Below are 8,020 nucleotides of genomic sequence, written 5' to 3' on the forward strand. Positions count from 1 at the left end.
GTCCATCTGCTCCCCAGATGACGGAAAAGACAGAAAATCCACAGGTAGCTAGTAAAGCCTGTCAGCTCTGTACACAAAAAAGGATTTCATATTTTTAATTGAGACCAATTGAAAAATGATTTTTATCTCAAAATAAGTACAATGCAATAATAAAAAATAAAAAAATGCCCCCAATGGTGTACATAGCCTTCAAGTCTATGACACTCCCAGTAACCTATTCTTCTAACAACTGATTCATCTAATCCCCACCTGGCAGCTTCAGTCGCAGCTCCAAGAGAAGAGGAGACCCTTCCTTATGAATCCAAAAAGAACCTGACACAGTAGTACAAACTGCTGTTCAAGACTTGGCAGCACCATACTTAACACAGATCCCTCCCAAGTATTCAAACAAAGTAAGGCTACTTTCACACTAGCGTTTTTTGCAGATCCGTCATGGATCTACAAAAACGCTTCCGTTACAATAATACAACCGCATCAGTGCTTGAAGTGGGCCGGAACGCGGCGGTACTCAGTACCGCCACTTCCAAAAATTGCCCTGGAGAGTACCAGCACCTCTCCGTGCGCCCAGTACGTGGGTTTCCGGTACCGGAGCGCAGGGCCGGCCTTTGGGGTGTGCGGGCTGTGCGGCCGCACAGGGCGCCATAGTAACAGGGGCGCTGGGCGGCCGACAGCTCGCAATGTAATCTGCGGCAGGCGAGGCTGTACTTGTGTTCTCCCTCGGGGCGCTCCCTCCATCTCCCCCTCCCCTGTGTCTGACCTGCCTGCTGCCCCCGCCGCTGCCAATAAGAAGAGAGACGGGAGGAGGAGGGGAGGGGCTGTGGCCACTGCGCCACCAATGAAGATAACTGACCTGAATACAAAAACAGGAGGCGGGTGCTGGAATCAAATAGCCGGCACCCGACCTCTGTGACAGGGAGCTGCGATCAGCTGCAGTTGAGTTAACCCTTCAGGTGCGGTACTGGAGGGGTTAATTGTAGCTGATCGCAGCTCCCTGTCACAGAGGTCGGGTGCCGGCTATTTGATTCCAGCACCCGCCTCCTGTTTTTGTATAAGAAACGTTTGTGGCACAGTGCGCCCCCCCCCCCCCCCCCAACACCCCAGTATAAAAAACGTTGGTAGGCAGTGCGCCCCCACCCCCCCCCTCAGTATAAGAAACGTTTGTGGCACAGTGCGCCCCCCCCCCCCAACACCCCAGTATAAGAAACGTTGGTAGGCAGTGCGCTTTCCCCCCCAAACACCCCAGTATAAGAAACATTGGTGGCTCAGTGGGAAGTGCCAGTGAGGGTTAAAAAATAATAAAAAATTTTTAACTCACCTCCTCCAGATGATCGCGTAGCTGCCGTTCTCCTGTTTTCTTCAAGACCTGTGGTGACGTCACTGAGCTCATCACATGACCCATTACCATGGTGATGGATCATGTGATGCTAACAGTGATGTCACCACAGGTCCTTTGACAGGTCATGAAGAAAGAACAGAAGACGATCAATTGGAGGAGGTGAGTTAATTATTATTTTTATTTTTTAACCCTCATTGGCACTGCCCACTGCGCCACCAATGATTATTATATTGAGGGGGGGGCCCACTGCGCCACCAATGATTATTATATTGAGGGGGGGCGCACTGCGCCACCAATGATTATTATATTGAGGGGGGGCGCACTGCGCCACCAATGTTTATTATATTGAGGGGGGGCCCACTGCGCCACCAATGTTTATTATATTGAGGGGGGGCGCACTGCGCCACCAATGTTTATTATATTGAGGGGGGGCGCACTGCGCCACCAATGTTTATTATACTGGGGTGATGGGGGGGCGCACTGCGCCACCAATGTTTATTATACTGGAGTGTTGGGAGGGGCGCACTGCGCCACCAATGTTTATTATATTGGGGGGGCGCACTGCGCACAATGACGGGTTAGGGAAATTTCACAGCAGAGTGCGCATGCGCTGGGAGCCTCGCCGGCGGTTAGGATAGGGAAAAATTATGGGCCAGTGCACAGGTGCGGTGATCGGATGGATGTTCTCAGCAGGACACCGGCCGACACTGCGCATGCGCTGGGGGGTACTGGTACAGAGAGGAATTAATGTGTGTGTGTGTGATGAGTGGGGGGGGGGGTCTGATGTGCAGGGGGGTACTGGTACAGAGAGGAACGAATGTGCGGTGGTGGGGGGGGTACTGTACTGGTACATAGAGGAACTAATATATATGTGTGTGATGGGGGGGTCTGATGTGCAGGGGGGGGGAGCACCGGCGCCTAATAGAGTACCGGCACCTCTTTTGGCCCACTTAAAGCACTGAACCGCATGCATCCGTACTGAATGGATCCGGTTGTATTATGTCTTCTATAGCCATGACGGATCCTTTTTCTATTGTGCCAGATTGTGTCCGCCAGCGATTGTGTCCGGCAGCGTTTTGGTGTCCGCCTCCAGAGCGGAATGGTGACTGAACGGAGGTAAACTGATGCATTCTGAATGGATCCTTTTCCATTCAGAATTCATTAGGGCAAAACTGATCCATTTTGGACCGCTTTTGAGAGCCCTTAACGGATCTCACAAACGGAAAGCCAAAAAGCGAGTGTGAAAGTAGCCTAATCTACCACTACCATATTGATCTGTTTTTGAATGTCAAAAATCTCAACAATTGTACCCCTTACTGACACATCTGAAGAATCCAAACCAGAACAACTATAAGCAACTAAGCAATGCAGCAAAAAAAGCTGTTAGAAAAAGCAAAACTTCAAATGCATCAAAACATATCCTAGACAAAATCTTGTATAAACTATCCAACAAACTAGTTGAAATGAGTCTCCTACTATCAACCTTAGAAAAGCCTTTGCTATAACCCTTTAACATCTACTTGATAGGAAAATAGGAAGACAACGGCTGCTTGCCAAGTAATTTTAGAAAGAAACTCCAGCCACTGTTATAAACAGACGAAAAGGACAATAGTTTCTCAAATAAAGTAGCAACAAACAAGCCACAGCTGAGTTTATCCAGAGCACCATTAGCAGCAAGAGCATTACAAAACAATAACAAATCACACCATTGACTACTTAATACCCTCCGAGATCAGTCCCATAAAAGATCCCTGAGAGGAGTAGGAAAGGGGGTCCCTTCTGTCTCTCCGCTAGCTCCCGAAATCTGCCAAACTAGAAAAAGATAGAGAATCTGCGAAGATGTTATTTTTTTCGCTCAACATACTTTGCTTTAATCCAAATATTAAAGGCTATGTATACCTTTGGGGGCATTTTTTTTCTATTATTCCATTGTACTTATTTTGAGCTCAAAATTATTTTTTCAATTCATCTTTATTAAAAATTTGGAATGCTTTTTTCTGTACATAGCTGAAATGCTGTAGCAGCAACCTGTGGATTTTATGTCTTTTCCATCATTTGGGGAGCAGACAGGCTCCTTATGTCTGCTCTCTGACATTAAAAACACTCATTATAGCTCAGTTCTTATCTTACTGATAAGAATGTGGCTTAAATAAGTGTTTATGACCTCTTAGTAGTTTAGAAATGAGGGTTATTAGATGAGCGGCACAAAGAGAAAGTACCAGTCACACAGTTAGAAAAATAGTTAACCCTTTGTGACAGAATTGTTCAATACTTTTAATAAATACCAATTGAAAATATGATTTTTAGCCAAAAATGAGTAAAATGCATAAGCAAAAATTGCCACCGAAGGCGTACATAGCCTTTAAGCTTCATGCAACAAAACACTAAATGCCTAATGACTGCTTGTTATAGTTCCCTATAGGAACTATAAAAAAATTTAAGTGGCCGATTCGTCATTTTTTGGTCACTTCTCTTCCCACAAAAAATTTAATAAAAAGTGATCAAAAAGATGTACACCACAAAATGGTATCATGGAAAAGTACAGATCACCCAGCAAAAAATGAGCCCTCGTACAGCTCTGCACACATAACTACAAAAAAGTTATATATGTCAGAAAATGACAACCAAAAATATTTTTTTTTTTTTTTTTTTTTTTTTTAGAATTAAAACGCATGAAAAAGTATACATGTGGTATTGCCGGATTTTTAATGACCTGGAGAATGAAGACCACAAGTCAGTTTTACCGCATAATGAACACCGTGAAAAAACAAACAAACCAAAAAAATAAAACGTTAAAATTTTTCCTACTTCCACTACATTCTATGCCAGGTGTAGGCAACCTCCGGCACTTCAGTTGTTGTGAAACTACAACTCCCAGCATGCATACTTACTCTGCTCTTCTAAGAAAATCAATGGAGCATGCTGGGAATTGTAGTTTCACAACAGCTGGAGTGCCGAAGGTTGCTGACCTTTGTTCTATGCAATATTAAATGTTTTTTAAAGTACAACTTATCCCGCAAAAAACAAGCCCTCACACAGCTATGTGAAAGGAAAAATAAAAAAGTTATAATTCTGGGAAGGCAGGGAGCGCAAAACGAAAAAGCAAAGGCAAAAAACCCTCCGGGGTAGAAGAGGTTAACCAAACAAGATAATAGCGCAGATTCAGATATGGAAAATACATGGAAGTTCTCCAGCTTCTACATGGACCAAACCAAAGGTTAATCCGCCCGTTAGTTCGGTGGGTGACATATACCCATTTTTGGTGTGAGATACACATGCACTTTATACGTGACAGGGAAATTAATATAGTTAATCTGACTGTTAGTTTGGCCGGTGACATATACCCATTTTTGGTGTGAGGTACACCTGCACTGCATATGTGAGAGGGAAATTTATATAGTTAATCCGTCTGTTAGTTTGGCAGATTCAGATACGGAAAATACATGGAAGTTCTCCAGCTTCTACATGGACCAAACCAAAGGTAGGAAACGTTAATTACAGTAGTCTTCTATGGGGGGGCTCGTGGACGCAAACGTCTTTTTTGTTTGCATCCGATCCACATTTTTTACGGGTCGGATGTGGACAGCACACGGACTGCAAGAATGGCTACGGCCATGTGCATGAGCCCTTATAAGAACAGTATGGGTATGTTTCATGTGCCATTGTGTTTATGTTCACATGAAACATTTAAAGGGTTAAGATGGCAGAACTGGAGCTAGCTCCAGTCCTGCTAGCTTCAGCAATGTATAGCTGACACCAACAGCTGATGGCACAGGCTAACTTTTGAACCTGTGCCATCACCGTGCTACACATCTGCGTAGCAGAGCAAGAAGAGCTCTTACAATAATATATATAAATATATACAGTACAGACCAAAAGTTTGGACACACCTTCTCATTCAAAGAGTTTTCTTTATTTTCATGACTATGAAAATTGTAGATTCACACTGAAGGCATCAAAACTATGAATTAACACATGTGGAATTATATTCATAACAAACAAGTGTGAAACAACTGAAAATATGTCATATTCTAGGTTCTTCAAAGTAGCCACCTTTTGCTTTGATTACTGCTTTGCACACTCTTGGCATTCTCTTGATTAGCTTCAAGAGGTAGTCCCCTGAAATGGTTTTCACTTCACAGGTGTGCCCTGTCAGGTTTAATAAGTGGGATTTCTTGCCTTATAAATGGGGTTGGGACCATCAGTTCCGTTCAGGAGAAGTCAGGTGGATACACAGCTGATAGTCCTACTGAATAGACTGTTAGAATTTGTATTATGGCAAGAAAAAAGCAGCTAAGTAAAGAAAAATGAGTGCCCATCATTACTTTAAGAGGTGAGCTGGACTGCAGAGTGAAGGCAAAAGGGCCAACAAGTGCTAAGCATCTCTGGGAACTCCTTCAAGACTGTTGGAAGACCATTTCAGGGGACTACCTCTTGAAGCTAATCAAGAGAATGCCAAGAGTGTGCAAAGCAGTAATCAAAGCAAAAGGTGGCTACTTTGAAGATCATAGAATATGACATATTTTCAGTTGTTTCACACTTGTTTGTTATGTATATAATTCCACATGTGTTAATTCATAGTTTTGATGCCTTCATAGTCATGAAAATATAGAAAACTCTTTGAATGAGAAGGTGTGTCCAAACTTTTGGTCTGTACTGTATATATATATATGCACAAATACAAAATATTACATAGACATATGCTTCAAATTCTGAGTAAAAAAAAACCTGAGGGGGGTTAGTACCTCCTACTAGTGTAAAGTTTGGGTCTGTAGCTAACTTTGCGAGTTCGGGTACCCGAACCCGAACTTTGCCGGAAAAGTTGCATTTGCATTTAATAAAGCTTTGAAAGGCTGCAGGGCAGCCAATTAACAAGCTTTTAAAGGGATTCTGTCATCAGATTTAACCCCTCTAACCTAAACATATGATAAGAAGAATCCTAAGAAGAATCCTAAGCTGGCCTTATTAAACCTCACTGTGGCTCTATTTGCCAAAAAAACTGGTTTTTATAACCTGTCAATCACTTACTTAAGGTGCCCAAGGAGAGGTCCGTTAATACAGGGTGCCCGGCCGCACCCCTCGCCGTCTGGTGTCCAGCGCCGCCTTCCCTGTCTTTAGCGCCGCCTTCCCTGTCTTCAGCGCCGCCTTCTACAGCACAGTGCCGCCTCCGCAATCCTCCCCGTCCCTCTGCCAGATCCCGCGCCTGCGCACTAGGCTCAGCCTGATGCGCCTGTGCGGACTCCTGGCAGCGGCTTCGTTGAGCGAAGTGCGCATGCGCCGGCCTGATTGCGCACTTTGCTGGACATGAGCATATGTTTAGGTTAGAGGGGTTAAATCTGATGACAGAATCCCTTTAAGCTGTAAGCACTTAGAAGCCATCACAGACATGCCTAGTAATGGCATGGCTGTGATTGGCTGGTGCATCATGTGACCCAGCCTCTATACAAGCTGGATCACGTGTAGCACCGCCCATCAGCTCTGAGTAGTGCAGGGAAAGGAAGCAGGCAGCTAAAGCGAGGGATAGTGTTAGGAATCTGGCTATTTGTTTTGTGAGTGACCTATAATAATTTTTTGTGGGTGAAATACACCATCTTTGTACCCCTGACACAGAAATATAATAATTAATCTGGCTGTTAATTCTGTGGGTGACCTATAGCGATTTCTTTGTGGGTGAAATGCACAATTTTTGTACCCCTGACACAAAAATATAATAGTTAATCCGTCTGTTAGTTCGATGGGTGACATATACCCATTTTTGGTGTGAGATACACGTGCACTTTATACGTGACAGAGATATTAATATAGTTAATCTGACTGTTAGTTTGGCCGGTGACATATACCCATTTTTGGTGTGAGGTGCAAGTGCACTGCATACGTGACAGGGAAATTAACCACCTCCCGACCGCCTAACGCACGGATGCGTCCTGAAGGCGGTCGATTCATTCCTCCTGGACGCATCCGTGCGTCATCTCGCGAGACGCGAGATTTCCTGTGAACGCGCGCACACAAGCGCGCGTTCACAGGATCGGAAGGTAAGCGAGTGGATCTCCAGCCTGCCAGCGGCGATCGTTCGCTGGCAGGCTGGAAATGCGATTTTTTTAACCCCTAACAGGTATATTAGACGCTGTTTTGATAACAGCGTCTAATATACCTGCTACCTGGTCCTCTGGTGGTCCCTTTTGCTTGGATCGACCACCAGAGGACACAGGCAGCTCAGTAATAAGTAGCACCAAACACCACTACACTACACCCCCCCGTCACTTATTAACCCCTTATTAACCCCTGATCACCCCATATAGACTCCCTGATCACCCCCCTGTCATTGATCACCCCCCTGTCATTGATCACCCCCTTGTAAGGCTCCATTCAGACGTCTGTATGATTTTTACGGATCCACTGATACATGGATCGGATCCGCAAAACACATACGGACGTCTGAATGGAGCCTTACAGGGGGGTGATCAATGACGGGGGTGATCACCCCATATAGACTCCCTGATCACCCCCCTGTCATTGATCACCCCCCTGTCATTGATCACCCCCTTGTAAGGCTCCATTCAGACGTCCGTATGATTTTTACGGATCCACTAATACATGGATCGGATCCGCAAAACACATACGGACATCTGAATGGAGCCTTACAGGGGGGTGATCAATGACGGGGGTGATCACCCCATATAGACT

This window comes from Bufo bufo, chromosome 1 (assembly GCF_905171765.1).
Source record: "Bufo bufo chromosome 1, aBufBuf1.1, whole genome shotgun sequence".
NCBI lineage: Eukaryota > Metazoa > Chordata > Amphibia > Anura > Bufonidae > Bufo > Bufo bufo.